Genomic DNA, 24,535 nt, shown 5'->3' with positions numbered 1-24,535 from the left:
GCCTTTATTGGCAAAACCTGAAAATGCATTACTTGGCACAATGTTACTATCAGTGGTAGTCCAGTTGGTGACAAATATATAAGGAATGACTTCTTCAAGTGATTAAACGAAAACTTTATTCCTCTGCAAGTAATTTTGCTCTGATGATAGCTTCAAGATTGAAGGGGGGCAGCAGTTATCTGTGTTTCCTCTAGACACATGAGGTGCTTCAAAAGAGACACCCAGGTAAGAGAATGTCTTACTATTTTGTTGTTTCAAGGAAAATCAAACCAGTAAATATGCTGGTGAAACTGCTGAGGGGATAGAAAAGTTTTAGGTCAGCAGTAGCTTTCTGGGGCAGAACTTAAATGGACCCTTCTTTATTTTGTAAAGCCACAGGATAAAAAGAGCTATTCTGCTGTGTTACACAGTCTCAGATCAGATCTCTGATACGATCCCAGACATGGACTGTGGTTAGACAGAATGGCTTTTTGCTTGTTGATGTAGCATGGAGTTTTACTTGGCATGTGCATGTATGTGCTATTAATTCTTCCTAAGCTGGAATTTGAACCTAATTTGAATCCTTTACTAATATATTTGAACCCTGCCTGGATTCTAATTAGACCTATTTTTTCAATATATTGTCATTTATTTTAAACACTATGAAAATCAGCAAAACCATTGTGAAAATGTCAAAAAAATTGTTTTGTTGCGGAATGGTAAAGAAACACAATTTCAAATATTTAATTTAAAACAAATTGCTAAAGTGGCCATGAGGAATCTAGAGGAACAGATACCATAATGATTTTTCATTTGAAGCATAGGTTTTTGTAAAAGACACTATTTCCGTTTAGCAAATTCCTTGTCTTTTTAAATTTCAAATAATTCTAAGATACTATCAAGAAAAATTAGAGACACATAAACATTGCTACAAAAAAAGATCATTTCTGCATTTTCTGAAGAAAATCTACTCATGTATTTGATTTTTAACTTTCAAAAAGCCTTTGACCTTATTGCCCACAAGAGGGTAGTGAGGAGATGAGTGCTGTGATCCAGCTTCTGCTTTCATCCTCAGCATTCTTTATTCATGTGACGCCACATTAACATTAAGGGACTTAGCAGTCTGCCCACATGAGAGGAATTGCAGTCCTTACACAGACACTGATAGGGCAAAATATAATTAAGTGACAATGGGACCTGAAATACTATTCCTCACTCTAAACCTTCCCTTGTTTTCTGTTACTTGCTTGACATTGTTTTGAGGCTCTAAGCCCTTTGGGGCTAAGACCATTCTCTACAGTGCCAATGCCTTGCTGAAGGCTGAGCAGCTACCTCCAAGCAGTATGCAATGAGGTAGGTGCATAGCTGCATACCTGTATGCAGAATTGAGGCTTATTTGTGCATTACATCCTGGCACAGTTTGTGGTGCCCAAAGTTGTGGGTCCCCTAAGAGGAAGTCCTAGGGGATCTCTCACTGTTTGAGAACAAAGCAATATTTAATTAAACGAAGAGGCAACTTAGTTAAAAAACAATACAACCCTTTTCTTATTAGTTCTTTTTACAATAGCATTCAATTAGTCTATTGAATTTACTACCTCATGGTACTGTCAAGCCTCTGTGTGGGGGTAGCGTCAGAGTTACACATAGCTTACAGGGCAAACAGAGTAACTTCTCCCCTCTAAGAACCATGGAAGTGCTGTATGGAAAGATGCCTGTTTCATTTTTATAACATTGAGCCTGTGTCATCCCACTCACCTCCAGGAAGCAGTGACATTGGAATCAGTGGCAATGTTAAGTTTACTGTCATTGGAAAGATCACTCCTTCCTGTAGTCTGTTTTTTTGCTCTGTTTTTTTTTTTTTTTTTTTTTTTTTTTTTTTTGAGGATCAAAAAAACAATTTTCTCTGGGTTTTTTTTTGAGGATCAAAAACTTAGGAAAGCATACAAGCAACTTGATGGTAGCCAGAATTTTTCGTGCTTAAAGGAAAAGTTTTCTATAACCTGATCGGTTGCTGATTTACATTACAAGGGCTCTGTCAGATATTTTAGAAGTGCTTTATCTTATCTTGAGTAAAGTTTGTGCCAGCATCTCTGATTTCAGCTCAGGACAACACAAGCAGAAACGTGGATGCAGGCATCTCCTGGCACATACTCAGATAACTAGCACCTGTGCAGTAAGCGTGACGTGCTCCAGATACCTCAGATTTATATTCACTTGAAGTGCAGTTGATCTGTATATGTGTGCTGGCCATTTATCAGGACAGTCCTCATTTGATCTGCACTATAGCAGACCCACTCAGGTTGCTAGCTCTGCAGAAATCCCAGCCATGAGGCCAAATTCCCCGTTCACGTTTGAACAGATTTTGGGGGGACAAGAAAGGATTTGCGTGGAAAGAATTAGGATATGTAAGTGAATACTGAGCTTTTTATTACACAAAGGATTGCTCTTTGCTTGCCACTACAGTGCTGTTTGTCCCTGAGTGCCTCAGCTTCTGGGACACAGCGTGAGGAAATGGCAAGGGCAGAGCAAAGCAGCACTGTTTGTTCCAAGCCTTCTTCACCACTCTCTGGGTATGGGCATGGCACTGCACCACTGCCTTCTTCCACTGGCATCCTAGGCATGAGTGATGGAGTTAGGAATGGGGTTATGGCAGAAGTGTTGGGGTGGGAATAGGGTAGGGGGAGCACAGTGATGAAAATGCTTGGAATTAGCAAAACAATTCCTCCCTGCTTGTAACTCCAGTGTAGCAGTATCTGTATCCTCCTGGCAGTATCTGCCCCAGGGCTGCCTTCAGCATTTCTCTCTCCCCGGCTACCACACGCCCTGTCAGTGCTGCACAGGTTGAAAACAGCCACGTAGCCACATAATTCACAAATAGTTGGCAGAACATGCAAGACCAAGAATGTGCCTTTCTGAGGAGGAAGAGGAAAAAATTAAAAGTGGACAGTCCTGTGATTATGAAATGTCTCGTCTTTTCTCACCCTCTGCTTTATGGCTTTACATGTAAGGCTTATTATAAATTATAAAAGAAACTACTGAATTCTTGCTAAGTACTATCCATTCCATAGAAAAGAAACCATCACTCCTCAGACAAATTCATCATTTTTGAAGTTCCAATCCTACAGGTTTGAAAATGTCACTGCACATGACTGGAGGCTTACTGACTCTTAACTAAAAACTTAACACATGAACAGTCCCAGGAAACTCAGTGTGTCTGCTCATGCATAAGTATTTACAGAAACAAAATGCAATTGTTCTGGAAATCCACCTATTTTGTGTATTTATATTTTGTTCTGTCTGAGCCATTGTCTTACCTCTTTTGTGCTGACACTCATGAAGGCTGGAATGAAAACAAGCTGGTTTATGTTTTGCTTTAAAATATTTTGTTTCTGAATGCTTCTATATGATTCTGCGTCTTTTAGATGTCATCCTGTCATCTGTAGTCTGCAAAATATAACCTCAGCCTGAAATGCTGTTCTTGTAACTATAAGATTTTGTAATAGCATGCTATTTATCTCTGTCCATTAAATATCACACTCTAATTTAAATAAAGTTTTTACAAGTTCTTAAAGATCATAAGGAGAGTTTCACATCTCAGTTTAAACTCTCAAATGCTTGTTGCTCATATGCATGGAGCTTTACACTCTGTTCTGAGAATCTGTAGTAATATTTCATTTACAATAGCGAGATAAAATTAAATAATCTAGGAGTGGTATTTTCCCTGTAGTTCTTGAAGCCTTGGCTTTTGGTTGGTCTAAAAATTGCAAAGGGTGGTTTCAGCCTATGGGTTATGTAACCCATAGGGTCTAAATATAGTTAAAATTTAATTCAGGCTATGCTGAATTGGGTGCAGGAGGAAGAAAGGCCCAATTTCCTCCTAGTGACACTTCAAAGAGAAGTCTTAGTTGTGTAAATCTGGATGCTCCAGTTCCAGCAAGGGTAGGAACCATACCTGTGTATGTAGGTCAGCAATCAGCCTCCTGCCTGCAGAGTGTTCTGTGCTTTCATGACAGCCCTGCAGGTCACACAGCTCCTCCTAAACCTGAGGAGGGTCGTGGGGCCTCATTCACCATCTGTGGAAATCATATTCTGTCACGTGGCTCATGCAGGGTCGGTTCTCCTGATCAGTCTGGATCCCCACACTCATTTCTTTACAGTGTAGGACTGTTTGTCTACTTGCACGTGGTCTGCTGCCTCACTGGGTTGGTTTTCCTAAGTGCCTTTTGGACTGTCCAGCCAGCTACTTGTTCACCTGTTATACCAGGTATTTTTTTCAGTTCGCTGACACAAACAGTTCCTGCTAAGTCTTATACTGACCAATACTTCATTTTCCTTCAAGAGTTACAAAAGCCTGTTAGTAAAAGGGAAATTTTTTACATCCATTCAGGACCTAGGTGTTACTAAAATACAAATTGTCTTTAAAAGCAGTATTTTATATACTTTCAATCCATTTCCATTGTTGCATTTTCATTATAGTTTTATGAACTTCAAATGTTCTTCATTAGAGTGTCTGGCATGACATAGGCTTCCTGCAAAATTCCATGGTCTTAGAACACACAAGCCCTCAAGCTAATGTAACACACAGGGCTACATAGATCAGGCTACATTTTCAGACACCAGCATCATCACACAACCTATTAACAGGTCCAAAACACAATTAAATATCCTAAAGAATTCCTGAGTCAAAGACTCCTATCCCCTTATTTTGGGAGGTTTCTTTGTCAACGTGTTGGCTGTTCAAGGCGTTTCTCTGACTTCTACAAAGTGATCAGTGTTCAGCAAACACCAAGGTGTGGTATCAAAAAGGGAACAGGATAGCCACAGACATCAGGGAACCTTGTCCAATTCTTCTGTGGAAATGCATTCTGATCATCATAGCAAGACGAACCTCTCTTAGGGCACGGCACTCCAAGGTCCAACAGGTGTTCCAGCAGAGGTCCACAAAAAGCGCCCTGAGTCTGTTGCCTCAGGACGGGTCAGCCTGGCTTGGTGGTAGTGCTCCAGAAGTAACTCACCTCTCTGCTGACTTGCTCAGGAATCAGCTGAGCCTGTGCTTCAAGCCTCACCTTTTATTGGCCCCCTAATCCTGCTCATGGGCAGTTGGGGCCCGCCCTAATCAGGCACAGGTGGGCTTAACACAAGCTCATGCCCACTACCTGGTAATTAGTGGCACCTGGTTGCCTCATTTCACTACAGGTCATAGAATCATAGAATCATAGAATTGGCTGGGTTGGAAGGGACCTCAGAGATCATCAAGTCCAACCCTTGATCCACTATCGCTATGGTTACCAGACCATGGCACTGAGTGCCACATCCAGTCTCTTTTTAAATATCTCCAGGGACGGAGAATCCACCACTTCCCTGGGCAGCCCATTCCAATGCCTGATCACCCTCTCAGTAGAGAAATTCTTCCTAATGTCCAACCTAAACCTCCCCTGGCACAACTTGAGACCGTGCCCTCTTGTCTTGCTGAGGGCTGCCTGGGAGAAGAGACCAACCCCCACCTGGCTACCCCCTCCTTTCAGGAAGTTGTAGAGCGCGATGAGGTCTCCTCTGAGCCTCCTCTTCTCCAGGCTGAACAGCCCCAGCTCCCTCAGCCTCTCCTCATAGGATCTGTCCTGGAGTCCCTTCACCAGCCTGGTTGCCCTCCTTTGGACCTGCTCCAGCACCTCAATCTCCTTCCTGAACTGAGAGGCCCAGAACTGGACACAGTACTCGAGGTGTGGCCTCACCAGCGCTGAGTACAGGAGCAGAATCACTTCCTTGGACCTGCTGGCCATGCTGTTCCTGATACAGGCCAGGATGCCATTGGCCTTCTTGGCCACCTGGGCATGATTTCCTTTAAGTCCTACACAGCAGTGGAGAAAATCTATGCACTTGGGAAAATATGACTCAGGCTTAGGAGTGCTTGTACACACAGCTACCTAACCAGATGTCAAAGCTATGAGTAATAAAAAGAGTCAGCAAGTTAATAATCGGCTATTAATTGTGTGCTTCAGTAATGAGCTTCTGCTGAAAACCAGTTTTCCACAGGCCACAATTTTAGGATGGAAATAGAGCGTGAGTTCAACGACAAGCACATAATCATGCTGTGGTTACCTTGTCAGTCAGTAGGTGGCTGTCTTGCTTCTAACCATCTTGAGGGAAGGAAATTGCATTTTCCTGGCCCCAGAAAGAGAGCCTTTCCCCAGGGATACAAGGAGCCGCTGGCAGTGCATGCAGACCTTTGCACTTTGCTGTTTTAAAACAGTTCAATTTGCGCACAATATTGTTACTCTATTTATTTTTATGTAATTGTTTGCTGGTTTCACTTAATCTTTTTTATGCTCTTGTTAAGCAGTCTATCTATTGCTATTTTATACAACTTAGCAGAAGTAATTATCACCTGCTTTTGACACCGTTTTAATTTTTCAGCAACACGTTGTTAAGTCACAAATAAACCACTATGGAAGAACTGGGGTATTTCAGCTGTTTAGAATTAGGCTGTGAGTTTCTTCAGCTGTGTTGTGGACTCAAATCTTGCCCATATTCATAGTCATTGTCCTTGTTCCTTCTCATTCTCACCTGGTGGCCTGGCAATCATATATGAGAGTAGTTTCCTGTCAGTTTAAAACTTGCCAACATTCACATCACCAAAAAAAAAAGCTGCTTCATGGATTAGCCCCAGCAATGAGAATGAATAAACACAGAGTTCGAGCTACCCTTTTCTTCCAAAAAAACAGTCACACCAAATTGGAATTGCAGGACATTGCCAGGGCATCAGGGGGAAGCTCACAGTGTAAGGCTTTTTCTATTCTGCATATTAGAAACAACATTTCAGTTATCCAGAAAATCTGTTAAAGAGTTTTCTCATGCATTAAATGGCCACACAAAACCCTCTTCCCCTCTACCATAAAAACACAAGCCAGCATGATGCCAGAAGAGCTCAGTGGTGGAGGACTTTGCACAGGCACAAGGAAATTTTATTGGCTGCAATAGAAGGAAATTAAAAAAGTGACAAATTTATTCTTTGGCAGCTGGGGGGCACGTACATGAAAAGAAGCAGCAGATCTTAAAAGCTCAGGAAAAAAATCAGTGAACACTTTCAGACACAGATCTATATTCAAAAGTTGTTGGTATTATCTGAGTTCTTGGAGCGCTGTCACGGCACCAGGAAAGCGGTCTGGAGAGAGAGAGAGGATATGCAGCTCTCTGAAAGGACTGGGGATGCTTTTATGGTTTTCAATAGCCCACAGAGCAGTGGAGCTGCCAAATGTCATGGATTTCACTCAGGCTAGCGGGGACCTTCTCACGCTGGCCTGGCTCTCAGCTGGGTTCTCCTCCGGCTGGTGGGGGGACGATGTGGCAGGCTCTGGGCTTGCAGTTCTGCCTTGCGGCTGCTGGGGGCCCCCGCGGCTCTTCCTGAGGCACGGGTCCGTGCTTTGCCTCGAACTGGATTATGCCCCAAGGCAGGAGACGGGATTCCAGGCCAAGGGAACCAGGATGAAGGTTCCCAAGATGACATGTCTGTAGGCACTTGGGGCAGGAATTTGCTCCACTGGTAAAGTAGCTTCTACCTGTGAAAAATCCAAGAGACAGAGCATCCACCCAGCAATCTCTTACCCATCCAGCATCCTTCTGCCACTGAAATCATTTGGATCTGATGTCTCCTTGTTTCCCTTACCCATGGCACTGTCAGCCTTGGCAACCATCTCTCCCCACCAATCAATCCCCTTGCTGCTTCCCAGCAGCATCCATCCAATAGCCCTCTCCAGCACTGCACTACCCCACACCTCTTCTCTGCTGTGGCAGAATTCAAGGGTTGGACTTGATGATCTCAGAGGTCCCTTCCAACCCAGCCAGTTCTATGATTCTGTGATTCTATGATTCAATGTGTGTTGCTCCTTAGTCTGAAAATTTTTTGCAAGGGTGTGAAACTGCACGCAGGGAGAGGGGCTTCTTTGGGAAGTGCTGTTTCACTCCCAGTCTGGGCCAGTATAATGAGGAGAGTAATAATAATAAAAGCAAAGAAAGAGGAGTAACTGAGGCACATGAAGTGTTTCAGCTCAGGAAAAGTGCCTACAGCCAAGAAATCATTGCACAGCATGAGGAAATGAATGACCAAGGTCTGGAACACCATAGGATTTATGTTGCCATAGGTTTCATACTGGATGGCAAAAAAACTGCAAACAGATTGAAATATCAGGGGCATTCACCTAGAAAATGCTGCCTCACAAAGCTATGAGAACATGGAACGTTAAAAATTCACACTTGATGAGGGGTCAAGAGAGATATTTAACCTTTCTTGGACTGTACACATGTGAACAACTTGTTTTAGATGGTTACAAGCTTTAAAGAAATCTGAACCATTTCACTGTTTAAAATACTCTGTGACTTCCATGTAGATTTATATGATGCCACTTATATAATGACCTAGATTCTAAAAACAGTTGGGAAGCAGACGTCTGGAAACCTGCTGTGAATATTAACATTTTCCATAAAAAGATTTGAGTATAAACTTGCAGTTTAATTTCATTGAGGAAAGACTTACATGCTTTTAGGAGTTCCCAGTTATACAATTAGATGACCATGAAGTGACAACACAGCCATCCTTTCCCAGACAGACTCCTGTCTTAAAAAGGGTGCTCAGGTAAGCACAGGTCTAAAGTCATTACAATCTAATAACCATAGAGTTGTCTGTATGCCATATCTCAATATGCTTACTAATAAATGGGTGTAAAAGTGTCACAAAATTCACCTGTACCACTACTTCCCTACTGCCTGAGTTATCACAGTGACTGACAAATGAAGCAGCAAAGAGAATGGATTACTTTGCCAAGATGAAGCACTCAAAATAAAATAGACATGTGATGATCAGAATGAAGCAGTTTAGAGGATGGCTTCCCCTCTCCTCAGATTAACAGGCTTCAGACTGCAGGTTTGTCTTCCTGGCTATATTCTCTGGAATTCATTCAACCATCTAAAGCATGGACTATGTGAAGTGGCATTTCTAGAGTTCAGCAGGCAGGCTGCCAAAAGAATCTCCTCCACTCTTATTCTAACATTAATTTCTATGAGTTGGGGAAACAAAACTAAACAGTCAAATAAAAGAAAATGGCTAGCAGAATATATTTGGAAAAAGAAACAAAACAAAACAAACAAACAAACCCCAAAAACTCAAACAAAAAAATAAACCAACAACAACCAAAAAAAAACCACCAAACACAAAAGGAAACTGAAATGTCTCCTTTTATATTTTAAATAGGAAAAATATCCCAGAGCCTCATAGGCTCAGGGATCTAAAGGTCTAAAATCTCAAGGTTACTACTTGTAAGTATTAAAAAAATAAATAATCTGGGGGGGGGGGAGGTAGAAATTGGTAAAAATACGCAAAATCAAGTTAAAAGGTAATTAGGGAGATAAAACTGAATTCCAAAAAAATATTTTGGCTGACAACAAAGGGACACAAATATGTTTTTTGTGGAAACTGACCAAAAATAACTAAAAATTGGTTCATGGAAGCATAATTGGCTTGATTGTCACAGTTATTTAAAGAAGAGTTTTGAGATTATGAAAATAGTTGTGTGATAACATTGAAAAGCCTCATTAAATAAAGCAGGCGTTTCTGCAGGCTCCTAATAAGAGTTTCCTAGGAAAAAAATTTATTAGAGTTAGGTATGGAAAACCTCTTTTCACAGATTTTGGAGACATGGAACCAGAGGAAAGTAGAATTAACTGCCTCTACTCTTCTCCCACCATTTCATTGAAACCTTAGTGAATCACAGTGTCTTTATAAAATCAATGCTCATTCTAATCCCCTGCAAGTCTCTCAATCCCTGCTACACAAACGAAGGTGACTCCAGCCACAACAGTGATGCCTTGATAAATATCAGTCTGGATCATCTTTCACCTGGACAAATAAAGACTAGAAAAGGTAACATACTATAAAAGCATGTTATCCGTTTTGGGAGACGTGAAGGAATAATCTGTGTTACAGTAGTAATACTGAATGAAGTCAAGGCTAATCTTAAAGTGATTATTGTGCAGAATTATACCCTAGAAGACATGCGTGCTCTGAATCAGAACATGCCAGATGCTTGTTCAAATGAATCTTTGCAAAAATGTCTAGTGCAAGAAACTTTACAGCTTTAGCATCTCAGGTGAATATGTTGTGAACTACCACCCTTAAATATTTGGTGGTTGCTCTTGCCACTCTTCTCATTTCCTGGCTACAGTCCTTCTAACATGGGATGATGTACCTTGAGTCTGTTTTAAATTCCAGCATCAGAGGGGACTCTCTCCTGTTTTATGCTGGTCCCATGGCAGAATACACTGGTTTTGGATGAGGCAATAAAACATCAAGAGCATTTGAGTGACAATTGGAAGGACCAGGTAGAAACCTCTGGCAAAGGAAGGCTTGCAGATGTGGACACACAGAGCCTGAGCAGAAGGCAAGCAAAGGCTAGGGATGGACAGAAGACCAATGCTGCCAGACCTGATTCTGTAACATCACCTGAGTAATATCCAGTCATTTTCACTTAATTAAGAATGACATCTTACAATGGCAACACAGATTTTTTTGACAAAGCCTCACGTTCTTAACTGCGCTTTTGCAGAAGCCAAGATGGTACTCCTGGAAGCAGAATGGGGTTTGTACTTTATTTTTTTTAGCTGCAGATGGAACTAAACTCTTGTTAGTGTATATTCTAATTTCCAAAATTGACTAGTTATTGCCTATCATACATTCCAACTTTATTTAAAAATAACTCAAGTGGTAAAAACATATAGCCACTTAACCATCTCATAGCTTGCAACGTTATCCTCCCAACAATTTACAGTTCATGCCCTCCACATACATGACAAGAGTCAATCCCCAGAAGTTAAATGAACCACATCCTCTGTGAATGCACCAGCCCCCAGCCATCTGCAGAAGGCCTGAGAAAACAGCCAGTAGTATAACCCAGGAGGTCAAAAAACTGATTCTTTCAGACCTGCACTATTTTGGGGTTGGAGATAAAAGCCAGGATGTGAGCTTTCTGAGGCTGTTGTTTCACTATCTATGGCTGCACATTCATAAACTTTCTAAAGACAACCCAGGGCTATGTAAAAGTCTTCAGCTTTTCACACTTATTTGATATTTCCTAATTACAATTCCCCTCAGTGACAGACCAATTGAAATTCCTATGATCCCCGTTGTAGTTGTTTTGCAGGCTTCCTTTATCTACAAAAACATTTCCTGTTCTGCTTTCTCATCCTCCCCCAGTGTCCTATAATGGCTTCCTATCATCTTTTTTTTACCATTTCTTTCACTTGAGTCCAAATGTTTTTTCATTGGTGACAGCTCTATCTGTGATATTTCTTGCTTTAGAAATACATCATAGCTTCTCCCCAGCTGAAGGGCTATTCTGTGTGCTACAAAACACTTTGTATAAGATGCATACTGTGATGTTTAAAGATTCCTGACTTCATCTTGGTTTGACCTGAGCTCAGGCACATCTGGTTCATTGCATTGTTTTGTGATGGCACCACTCTCTTCTGCATACTCATGACATAAAGAGTGTTATTTTTGCAAAATAAATCCTCTCAAAAGTAAAATTAAATTCCTGTTTTCACTAGTTTGTTTTTTTTAAAAAAAAAACAAAACAAAACTGCTATGCTAGTATTCTATCGCTGTTGCAGGAGCCCTTCCACATGTACAAATTCCACATCCTACCCTTTTGTAATCTATTAATGCAGTTTATTTTTGTGACTGGGTAGGCATGTTTGATAGAACACTATAGTAGTGCTTTAGATACTCTTCAGACTTTACCACTGTAATGGCTCACTATGAAGCTTGCAATCTGACTGAGAAAGTTACAGACCACACAGCAAAAACCAAGGGAATGACCGAGGCTGCGTAACTCCAATATGGAGGGTTAGTTCATTAAAATCAAGTCAAAGTCAAGCCAAAGGAGACAAATATTAAAGAGGATCTTAAATCTTTGTTAAGAGGAATAAGAGGCAGGGCATCCTGAGGGAGATCTGGGAAACAGGCGTGAGTGTCCTTTGTCTATCCTCACCCTTGCTGTTGTGCTCACACACAGAATCTTGCCCCCAGTGACTGCTTCATCCATTCACCTCTGCTCTCACTCCCTACTGGACTTAAATCATATTAGTCACTTTTACAGCCTTTGCTTCTTATTGTCTTCCTTTCTAGCCAGAAAGTTTATGAATATTCCCCAGCTCTCTGGCCCTGTCCTCCTCAGCAGCTCCTCCAGCCTCTTGTGTTTTCTATGTCTTCCGCTTCAGGTATCACAACCATGTGCAGTGAGCACGTGTAGCTGACAGTCACCTAAGCCTCACCTACACAGTGGCCCAAGGGATTATCCCTCTAACACTTAAGGGGGCTGTGGGCTCTCCATGTTTTTCATTGCAAAATTAGACAAGCCTGGGCTTTTTCCCTTCCCCAGAGGCCTTTGATGAAATACTCTTGGCAGCATGTAAGTGCATTCTTATCTGCAATGGTGGGGGACTCCATCCCACTTACCTGCAGGCTCTTCTGTTGGTGGCTCTCTGTTCCCAAGTAAGAGTGCTCATCATTAACTCTTATGCATTCCCATCATAATTGTTATTATTTTGTATGGTCAGCAAATAAAAGACACGATTTTCTGCATAGCTTTACTGAAACAAGGGCCAGTTTTACCTCGGATGGAAGATAGGACATGGCTCCTTTTTAGTATGCTACATGTCACTTAAGAGGAAGAGGATGTAAGCATGGCTTTACCCAGCTCTGAGGATTCTGATGTGTTGGATCATCCTCAGCTGGAATGTCTCTCCTGTAACTCTTGTCTTTGGAGGAATTATCAGATACAATATAGTTAAAGTAGCAGACAAGAGAGGTTATACAACAGGCAATATCCCATTGCTTCTGTTGAAGGAAGGCTTCGAATTGATTATAGAACTATTTCAGTTGGAAAGGACATATAATGATCGTCTGTTCCAACTACCTGAACAATTCAGGGCTGACCAATACCCATTAAAAGCATTGTCCAAATGCCTCTTAAACATTGACAAGCATGGGGCATTGACCATCTCTCCAGGAAACCCACTCCTGGGATTCTTCCCCAGCTTTTGTGCCTTCCTCAGGATGCATTTAAGTACTTTAATACACTTTTAAAGTCATGGACCCCAGAATCACTCACAGTGCTCAAGGAGGGGCTGCACCAAGGCTAAATACAGCAGGATAATCACCTCTTTGGACCAGCTGGTTAGGCTGTGTTTGATGCACCCCAGGGGGTGTTTTGCCCTTTTGGCTCTCAGGCCACACTGCTGACTCCTGTTGAGCCTCCTGTCACCCAGCACATCAAGAGTCCTTTCCTTAGGGCTGCTCTCCAGCCATTTCTCTCCCAGTTTATACTTGTGGCCAGCATTACTCTGTCTTAGGTGAAGAATAAAGTATTTCATCTTGTTCAGTTTCATCCCATAAATCAAATCACAATGCTCTGATCTGTGTGGATCCTTCTGCAAGGCCTCCTGTCCCTCAAGAGAGTCAATAGCACCTCCTGGTTTGCTACCATCAGTGGACTTGCTAATGGTGCATTCAACTGCATGCAGATCACTGATAAATATATTAATAGAACTGATTAATAGAACTCTAGAACACCGCAGGTGACCTGTCACCAGCCAGATGTAGCCCCATTCATTGCAACCCTTTGAGCACTGCCCTTCAGCCAGTTAAAACTTGAGTAAACAATATGTTGCTTGCAATCTATTTTTTAAAAAAAGCAAGCAATGGCCTTCTGCATTTTTTCATCATTTTTTTTCTTTGCCAGACGAATTTCTGTAGCACACGTGTGTTCTTCACACTCAGTTTCCTCAACTGATCTAAATTTCATTTGAGTTCTGACGATTACATCATCCCCTCTCTAAAGTGTCCTTGGAGTGGTAGGGAGGGAAATACAGTCATTAATGGGGTTGAACCCTATCCTGTGGAAAGCTGAAAAGAGAAAGATCATTGTTCTGGTTTAAAGCAGCTACTGAATGTGGAGTCACATGTTCTTACATGTTCCATTTGCCTTTCCAGCCCAAGGGATGCATAACTCCATGGTGGACTGGTTAATGCTTCTGAACAGTTTTCCAGTCAGTTTAAAAGACAAAGCATTCCCTTCTTTCCTCTGAGGAGCAAAGAGTCACAGGGATGAATGCTGCAGCCCCAAGAAGCTGTTGGATTAAGAGTGAAGGAGTCTGAGATGGCTTCATGCATGTTCAGACACTGATCAGCATTAAGCATTACCTGAATACTGATATTCTTGATACTCTGTCATTTATAAACTCTCCTTAGCAACTGATGGGAAGAGGGGAAAGTCGTGATTTCCTTAAAGTGCTGTACCATCTGTCAGCTCTACTCATCTTTTCTTCAAACTTATTTTGAGTTAGCTTCTTTTTGCCTTCTGACACTCATTATTCCCAGGCTTGGCTATAGTTGGATGGTTGTAATGTTCAGTATAGATTATAAAATACATGTTAAAAATGTAACTGTTCCTTTTTAAAAATCTCAGGTATCTCATCAGTTGACATCCCATTGATACAAATATTGACAACTAGCTTTCCAGGAGGGGATGTGAAGCATGGAAAGTAACAAATATGACCCTTTGAGATATTTCTGCAGGGAGTGCAGATAGTTTTTTCTTTAGAATGACGCCACTGATCCCAGATAGCTTCTGTGGAAAAGCAGCCAGATCTCAAGTTCATTTGTGTCATAAGCTGCTGATAAATTTTGCAGACTTTTACCAGAGATAAGAGGGTCATATTGCACAATGGCCATAAACCATGCTAAGAAAGGCTTGGATTCCTGTGAAAGGTGTGCATTACTGAACCCAGATTTCTCAGATTTTTCCTGAACTCATAAATACGGTGATTATACAATGTGATAAATATTATTATTTTCTATTTAAATGTAATTCTTTTATTGAGTAACATCTGGATTATGTCTATGGAAAGAAATCAGGCATCTTTTTACATCCTGTGCCTGTTTTATTAATTTTACTTTTGCGTATACTTTTTTTTTTTTGGCTTTTTAATTCTTTTTGCTGTCAGTAGGACTTTATTTTAGGGGGCTAGTTTTGGGACTTCCCCTCTGCAGTGTCTCTCTTCAACAGAGCACTAACACCCAAGAGGTTAAAATGACAAAAAACACACATCCTCATACAATCAGGATGCTAAACCCAGCTGAGCAAAGCAAAGCAGAGTGCAGATGCAAGACAAAAATAAAGCATGCAGCAAACTCAGAAGGGACAGAATAAAGAAGTCAGTATGGCAAGCAGTGAGAAACTAAACAAACACATTCAAAACACAGCCCACGAGTGAAGCAAACACGCACCAAACACAATGAGAAAGAAAAAGGCAGGCTCGGGCCATCCCCACTCATTGGCAACACATCAAGAGAGTCAGCAAAAAGAAGCTGCACGAGTTTCTCTAATAAGAAAGGCTTGATTTTTCAGAAGCACTTTCGAGGTGGTGGGATTTTCTTCCCAGGAAGCAGCAGACTGCTTTGTAAAAGTCAATCTCTCAAAACAGTCCAGGTGAATACCGGAATGTGGTTTAGTGTTTTGTCTTCTGGGGAAATGTGTACCCCCACTAACTGAGGGTAATTGGAAAGAAGGTGTCATAAGCTACCCATGGAACTTCAAACTTTATCTTTTTCGTTGTGTCATGTGCTGGCTGTGAAGAAGCAAGAACTTAACACTGGGGCAGGAAAGCTCTAGCAGGAGACATCAAGAACAGCTGATACATAACTCCCAGTAACATCCCAGGATGGTTTACACACACCTGGAATGAAACCTGTATGTACACACATATGTATGCATGCCATGCAGACAGAGGCAAGAGGCAGAAAGACTGGAGAAACTGCCCACTTAAACACTCTCTGCTCATGTTCACATGTGTTAGACCTCTGTCCCAAGCCCACCCACACCGAGTCCTTTTTGTCCACATTTTAGTCTTGAAAAATCTGACGAAGAGCTCTGGCATGTGGGGCAAAGCTAGTGGTTTGCTAAAGCTTTTAGGGCTTTTGTCTGCTTTTTTAATCCTTTGTTAAATGTGCTCACTTCCCAGAATACATACTTTTTTATGTTTCACAAATTGAAATAAAAATAAATAGCTAAAAGAGCTTGCTGACATTTAAATTACTTATGTGTTGTATTAATTCTGCTAGGAAGCATTGATTTTTTTTTTTTCAGAGAGCAGCCGGAGCTCAGGGCTTAGAAGGACAAAAAAAAGCAGAAATAAGAGACCAGGAAGCTACATTCTCTGACAGCAGCCCAGCACCTATTACTAGAGGTTATCACACAGAGTCATCAGTGACATATTCTGAGCTCAGGAGGCTCTCTCATATATCACATAGATGGAACTAACAAAATATAAAAAGATGTGACATTTTAAAGGATAATGAATACATAGATACGTGCTGTGCTTTGCCCCATGTTCCAGAAATTAACAGTTTCCTCAGAATGGGGAACTGAAGAAACTTTACCCAACTTTCATTCTTCTTCCATGTTTTTCACAGCCAGAATAACTTACTGGCCAAACAACACAGGTCACCAATATAGCAAAAAGCTGAATTTCAGATGGTTGGGGAAAAAAAATTCAGTGGTTGTAATATTATCAAGAGAATCAGAGACTGGCACTTCCTTGAAGCAAATGCTGTCTAGAGCCAGCTCTCACAGCACTTGAACCAGGGGCACTGATGATGCAAATGAGACAAAGCTAAATGAAGTTCAAGTGCAGACCTATTTGCTGAGGGGTGGAAAGGTTTAAGCACAACAAATGCCTCAGCTTGGCAACATAAGTTTTGAAAAGACTCAAACAGAAAGGGGCAATTACTGCCTTATGTTCCAGTTCTAATCTTAAATTATAGGATAGTTTCCTAATGAGGGGGAACATTTCTGGAGGCAGCTGTGGTGGATGGAAGGGAACAGTGCTGTAATTACAGATCGTTGCACATCAGTGACAGACATTCCCAAACTCCAAGGGGAAACACCTTCATAATGTTTGTTTTTGCAGAACGAAATAATATTCTCAATTTGCAATGGAATGGAAACATTCAAGTATGTGAGCCTTTAAACTGGATTGCAGCCCTACTTAGTGCATGTTAGGAGCTAGACTAACTTGGCAGAAGCAAGCTAGTGTCCTGGGATCCTACCTCAGACCTAGGGTACACAATAATTATTGTCAACTAACGAAATGCAAGAGATGGAAGAGGAGATTGGGGTAGAGAAATCAAATAAAGAAAACAAGGGCAAAAGTTTTAGGCAGAACATCTGATACAGCAATGTCAAAACAAACTTTTTTCCTTCTTTCAAGATTCCTGCTAGCAGCAAGGGCGTTGAATTTTTCATACATTTTCTTATGATACAGAGCATTTTACTGAAAAAACTGAGAAAATTATTCTTGATTTAACAGGGGGTTTTGACTTTGTGAGCTATACAAGCAGAGACAGTGGTTTACAGCATATGGTCTATAGACTCCTGGGGTTCTATGGATGACTTTCAAGGGTTTCAAAAGAGGTAACTATTGAACAAGCTGTTGTCTTGTCCCTATCCAAGGGTCTGCATCTCTTGCACAAACTTTATAGGGATCTACAAGTGAAGAAAGCTCAAAACCACTGCTTTTACACTATTACTATTACATGAAAAGAAATGGATGGTGTTTTTCCAATAAGAACTTTCCTGGATGACTCAGCTCCTAGTAGTGTGATATGTAATCATATTTTCAGAGTAGCTCTGGTTCATCCAGTACACAGAAAAAGAGATGGTCATGTAATGCGTTCAGTGATTTGTGTTCTTCTGGTTGTTAAAAGGGGCTTCATTTACTGTGCTGTATGCTTTTATTTTGCTGTGAAGGATTGTTTGTTCCACAAGGTACTTATTGACATTTAATGTTATCAAATCTGAGTATTTCACAAATATTAATAGGTTTTTTTAGATGAAACTCTGAGGCTGAGTGGATAAAGAATGGGGAAAAGATAAATTAATGCTGGCATCCAATTTGAGATACTAAAACTCGATCCTTCTGAGCACTCGAGGTGTTTGGGGCTTTCTTGTATACACAAAATATAACCCCCATTAACATAAGTTATAGCTCTGAACTCAGCACCATATGCAAAGTTTGTCTGGTATGCAAGGAGTTCTGCAGCAGTGGGAAAGAGTCCAAGGCAGCATTTAACCCCCAGAGGCCATTTATCCACACCACATCTTGCCCTCAGCTTTAAATGCCATACTTCTGATTGAGACAGTCCTCATCTCCACTCCTTAAACTTCCCACCCAGTCCTAATCTTCTTGCTCAGCAAATCTGGGCCCTAGTAAATCCAAGATAAGTGGACTGCAGACAACAGCCCCATGCACAGCTCATTGCCCAGACTAGTCCTGGTGTCCTCTCCCTGGCTCTGCATCCCTCTCCCTGCTGCTTTTCCCCTTTTCTCCCATGCCACCTCATGTGGGTTCAGACCCAGGCTCTGCTCATGGGTGCTTCCCACCCAGATGTGATGCTCCCTTCCCAGCTTCTTCCTTGCAGTTTGGTTCATCGCCAGCATTCTCCTCAGCCTCTGCTGCTGGTTTAAACATCTTTGCCTTTCTTCCCCCAGGACTGCTTTTCACTGTTCTGAGGCTGGAAACCAGGCTGTGTCCCCTGCTCATCAGGCCTGACCTGCCACAGAGGCTCCTAACAACTGTCAGGGGAGAAAAAATAATCTCAAATTTGGACTGGGGTGTGCTCAAAGCAGCAGAATCATTGTGGAGGTTAGCTCCTAAAATTCTGAAGGTTTCAGCTGAACATGCATAAGCTGCAGACTTTCCCAGGCCTCTCTCTGCCTGAAGATAACCATGTCTCAGTTTGCTAAAGGAGTGTGATAGAGAGAGCCCTTTCAGAAAGACCCCTTTGTCCCTCCGCCCCTGTCACCTCCTGACTGTGAAGGCCAAGTCCCCACTCTAAACCCCTTTGACCTGACCAAGAAGCTCACCTCACTTTTCTCCTGTCTCTGAAAAGTACCACCCTGTGTACATCCCTCTACCTCATGCACCCAGACGTCTCTGAATGGCTCCATTCTAGGAGCTGAAGCCAAACAAAGTTATAACCAGCTGGGAACAGAGCTTTGTAATGAGATGTGCAGACAGCTCTAATAGTAGCTCGAGCCTCACCTACAACAACTGATTTCATTTTGAGAGATCTATACCAAACTGTTTTGGTCAAGCCTACAGTAAACAGGCCTTTGTTTTATCCTTCTCCTCCCCGTGTTAATTGAGACAGATAAAGCTTGTAATCTGGGAACCAGATAGTTAGGAGAGGAATTGCAGCCACACCAACACCTGGCTTTCATCTGACTTCTCTTTGCTCTTTGATCTCTTTAGCTGGCTAATTAAGAAGCTTGAATCAGCACACTGCTGAAATAGGTTGTGGCTTTTTCTGTACCTGTGACCCTCCAAAAGAGCATCCAGTGTGCCTACATTCTCAGTAAGAAACATATCACTTGTGACTCTTTCAGCTCTGTACATTTAGGTGACCGTATAAGTGTGTGCTGTGTTCTACTCTGGACCCTCTTCTTTCTGCATTTCCTGTTTTAAGATGGATTGAAGGGGAAAAAATATAAGCCTTGACATCACATTTTGCAAAGGAAGTAAATGCACTCCTCCCTGGAGCCTAAATGAATGGCCTTTTAAGGTGACTGCTCAATTAAATTCCAGAATGATGAAATCAACAGGCATGAGAAGGTTCTTACTTCCGAAAAAGAAAAAAGCTTCAGAAAAAAATAATCAAACCACCACCAAAAAAAAAAAACACCAGTAGTGTGATTGCAGGGCTGAGAGCTGAATAGGAGCTGTTTACACTGACTCAATAAAGATACTTTACTCAGCTTTGGTAGTAATGCAGCTTCACAGGCTAAAGGGAAACAAGGATATACATATTCTGAGCCTGCTAAGCTTCTCTAATGTAAGACATGTGCATTTAGTTGAAGTCTTGAAATACCTCACTAAGAAGAAAGATGGTTGAAACCCCATGAACATCTTTCTGTTTATCATACTTTACATATTTCTGACATAGTTTAAGCAGTACTGTATGCAGCTGACATTGGTCTTTATATAGATACAATATGCCTGTAAGAGATGCAGCTAAAACCCAGTTTCTGTGAAGACCTGAAATACCCTTAAGACAGAGTAAAAATAATCTCATTAGGGGAATGGGGCACGTCTGGACATTCTCAGGATAGAAGCTCTACCTGAGCACAGCCTGTTGCTCTGCCCTTGCAAGGGGAAATCACAGTGAGTCAAACCTCCATGAAACACAGAAATGAAAACAAATTAAACAATCTCCCTCTAAAAAAAGAGCTAGAGACCTCCATGTAAGCCATAAATTCCCTAGAGCTCAGGGGATCCCTAGTGGCTGATTAACACTACCTAAGCACTTTTCTATCTTTTTTCTCACAGGGATAATACAGAAAAGATGTGAACACAGTGGATGTGAAATCTAGTTCCAGGTGTTTTCCTCTCCTTATACCTGCTGCCCCAGTGTAACTCCAAAAGCTGGTTTTCCACCTGATTTTTTTCCATCACACATCTGTTGTTGGGACTTCCCTTGTGGCTGGGTTGTCAATAGCAATATGAGCTGTAGGGCAGGAGATGTAGCTAGGCACTGGTATTTTTTTTTTATTACTACATCAAACAGACTTCCTTTAAGGTTAGGCCACATAGTGATAAAACATTGATGTTTTATCTTAACTGTTCTCAGGGTTGCTACAGGCAATGGTGTTACACCAGAGACAACTGAATGTTAGGGGACAGTGGCTACTTCAGGCAAGCCTACAGCTGCAGGAAGGAAAGGAATGTGACACCTCTGTAGGACTTCAGTTTTAAGATAAATGAAGCAGAAGGCCGTGATTTCCCTTTTTGGAATGTAACTCCTCTTACTATCACAGATTTACAGGTGGTAAATTAATAACTTAGGACAGTTCCAATGGGGAATGAAGAGGGAGCTGACTGATGGCTTGAAGACCTTCCATAGGTTAGTCACTTCAGTGGACTGGAAGGATGTTAGGGCCAGATGATCACAACAGGCAGGGGAACACTGCAGTTAAAGCTACTGTGTCATAATCTGGAGCTAACCCTAAGCTGGATGTTTCAGCAGGGGATGTGACAGTACTACACTCTTTTCTCTTATTCTGTCTTTTTTTGCTCTCTACCTACTAACAGTCTGAGTTCTGGACCCTTCATATTTTATCCATAGCAACCATAACACTTCCCTCAGATTTGCTAAAAAGAAAGTCTTTAATTTAGGAAAAGGAAGATGGGTCTCTGATATTCTACTTCTGAGCTTGACTGAAATTTAGAAGTAAGCATTTCTGTTAGCATCAGGGCTTCCTGATGGCCCTTCCCATCTTAGAGTCTCCAAATTCTGGCTTAGCAACCCATGACCTTTGCTAGCAATCACTGGGAAAGCACTGAAAAAAAATTGTTGAGTGATGACTCACTCTAACACAGTTTGATTCCTTTATCATTTTCTAATGCTGCTGATGGGAAGATATTTTCTATTGTGAAAGGCTTGTTTTCCTGTGCCATAGGAACAAAGATCCATAAGGATTTCCTGAGGAGTGACTTCTTACAGTGTGTGAGATTTCTCTTAGCTCCCGGCAGGCTAATTTAATTACCCATCACCCAGTTACTTATCACCTTCCTCTTCCCTCTTGCCTTTTCAACACCTACTCTGATGCAGAGGGCTCCTCATAGGACACAGGCACTGGGAAACAGGGTGTTACTAATGAGAAGCCTTCATAAATCAGAAGTGGAGGAGGAAACCCATAGGGCAAGGCTGCAGGAATGAGAGGCGGATGTGGATGATGGTGTAGGGGACTCCACATGAAAAGGAGCAACACTGGGTTCAGTCTCAGCTCTGCTGGCCTTCAGTATGAACTCCAGCTTGAAACAACCACAGCCAATGACAAGTGTCACAGCAAAGGACTTCTTCCTTCTGCCATCAGAAGCCACACTCAGTGTTTCTTAAGAAAGCAAGGGCGCAACAGCAGTCAAGGTTTATCTGCTTGGGCAGAAGGCCCAAAGCCACTACATTCTTCTCCTTTTATTTACAGCCTTTGGCGAGGCCTCCTCTCTGATGCTCACAGATCGTAATGTTTCACTGTGAGCACAGCTGGCTGGTTTGGGCTGCTTACAGGCAGAGCTGCACCTGTTAGGCTAGATGCTAAGAAAAAAATACATGTCCTGACAGACACAGGGATATTGTCTAATCAGTGATGGATTGCAGGGCCAAAAGAGTTTTTTAAGACCATCCTCAGTGACCTCCCGTATTGACCATCCATTGAGTCCTGGTTGGGTGACAGAAGGTCTTTTAAGATGATAGAAAACCTCTAGAAATTATTCTGATGTGATGGTGAGTGTGGGTAAATATGTGCATGTGCCTTTAGGTTGGTGGGGTGGAAGAGATGCCAGTCACACTGCATAACTTGCTATTGTCCCTTTTTCTGCTTCCAGGAGGCTGGGAGAAGCAGCTGTATTGCAGGGATGCCAACCAGCAGCAAAATACATCAATTGTTTTATGAGTTTAATGCTCTTTATCTCCTAATTTATTTACCACAGGCATGTGTAATGCCCAGTGAAAGCCAGTTTGATGAGGAGAAAAACATCCTTCCATTCGCTAATGTGTTGTTTCTGATTAAATAAGTGTTACATTTTAGAAAATTAAAGCTTTATTAAAGAAAAAAACACAACAAAACCAAACAAAACAACTGAACATCTGGGAATGAAGAGTGAACTACCTCCTTAACTCATGCTGAGAGAAAACAGCAGCAGGTAATGGAAAGCAGGTCAGCCAAGACTCATCTTCTTTCTCTAATTACTTGCCCCAGCACGGATGGGGACCTGATTGCTCTGAGACCATATGGTCCCTGCCCCAAAGACCCACAGGATGAAGTGTGAGTGGTCACCTTGTGTAACCGTGCCTGAAGGAGCTCAATCTGATCTCCATGCAAATGCAAGAAAGCTGCTGGCTTGGTATTTGCTGGCTCAGGTCATGCTATCTCCTTCGTGTTTACATGCAGATATCTGTAATGCCTGGGACCCCCCAGTGAACCCTGCCAGTCTCTGGAATTAATTGCAGGATACAGGCCTGCTGTGGAGCAGATAAGAGGGATCTAGAAAAGTGATGGAGGCCAGACAGCGTTAAATAAATAGTGGTGTGAAAGGCTGCACTAATAGCACTAATGTAGCTGTGTTTCCTGAAAAGAGAGCAAGGAATCCCTGCTGTAGACATACTTCTTGCTGGCCAAATAGCATTCTGAATTCCTCAACAATCAGGCAGGAAGTGGTAAAATCCATCAGACAAACTGACTAATATGTGGGGGTTTTACCAATATCAAAAACACATTATCAGTCATAACTATTATAGACAACATTTTGCAGTCAATCAGATTTATTTTTTTCAGCCATACTGAATTAGTCAGTGATGTAGAGCGAATGGAATTTCTGTACACAAAAATGTATTTTAAGACCTTTGATTCAGTCCAGATCAGTACTTTACCTCATAGGTGCGTTATTCATAAGCAGTCACTGCTCTTTCAAAAATTTGCACAAGTAGATATTCTGTTTTAGTGTTTTCCCAGTCAAGTAATCAGAAAGAAAAGAAGAATTATAATAACCATGGGTTTTGTGCTGCCTGTAAACAGATAGAGTTTTTATCACAACCTGACACAAAACAAATAAGGTAATTTCTGATTTAAGTTTGTTACCTTGTGTGATTAAGTTTCCTGCATGACTGAAGTCAAAGTGTTGACTCTGTATTTAAACAGGTCTACAGTCTTGTACCTCTCTTGCTTTGGTTGGCCATTCTGAGAACATCCTCCCAAGGTTTCCTGCTGTATCAATTTTAGAGAAGCTCTGTCTTTTCTCTGATAAGTGGAAGTTGTTAAGACCCACCTGGTGATGCAGTCATCAGAACAACACTGCCATTCCTTCCAGCTTCTTTGCTTGTAGATGAAGAGGAAGGAGGATGCTAGCTTAATAACTTCTCCCCATTGTGCCCCAGAGGTTAGGAACCTTGCCATATACAGATGTTATCAAAAATTGAATCATTTTATAAATAAACTGTGAATTAAAAACAGTCTGGATAAATGTATGCTTTGGTTCAAGACTGATGTAGTCCATTCTTTGAGAACATTCTCTAAATAAACTGAATGTTTTCATTTTGTACTTTGTTATGATTTATCACATCGTGGTTTATTTAAGTCTTTCAATGCTCTCTCTTCCATGTGCTGAACTTTAGATATGGAATTAAAATGCCCTTGACTGCACAGTCTTCTCTCTATGTTCAAAGGAGAAGCCATGTAGCCATCACAATAGATTAAGAAGTCCTCCATTAAAAACCTGTGTCACTTTTGCAACTGTGTGCATTTATGCAATGAGACATCAGTAGCTAATGGGTCCATCTACGACATTAAGTTGAATGGACACTTTTTCATAAGTGTAGTCATTATGAATATTCTGAAAAAGGCTTCTTTGCCAATTCTAGCCCAAGAAAATCAAATACTGTTCTCTCACAAAA

At 41.5% G+C, this 24,535-nt stretch overlaps 1 long non-coding RNA gene across 1 annotated transcript in view; it reads left to right on the top strand.

Moving 5' to 3' along the window:
* The window catches only part of LOC139792546 (uncharacterized), a 28,060-nt gene extending 3,943 nt beyond the window's left edge, over positions 1 to 24,117 (top strand). The window contains exons 2-3 of the long non-coding RNA XR_011724304.1: positions 151 to 225; positions 20,416 to 24,117. This is a non-coding gene — a long non-coding RNA (uncharacterized lncRNA). The remainder of the gene's footprint in view (positions 1 to 150; positions 226 to 20,415) is intronic.
* Positions 24,118 to 24,535: the final 418 nt, after the last annotated feature.

The sequence above is a fragment of the Heliangelus exortis genome, chromosome 2, assembly GCF_036169615.1.
Source record: "Heliangelus exortis chromosome 2, bHelExo1.hap1, whole genome shotgun sequence".
Classification (NCBI taxonomy): domain Eukaryota; kingdom Metazoa; phylum Chordata; class Aves; order Apodiformes; family Trochilidae; genus Heliangelus; species Heliangelus exortis.
This window is presented reverse-complemented; position numbering and strand designations above follow the sequence as displayed.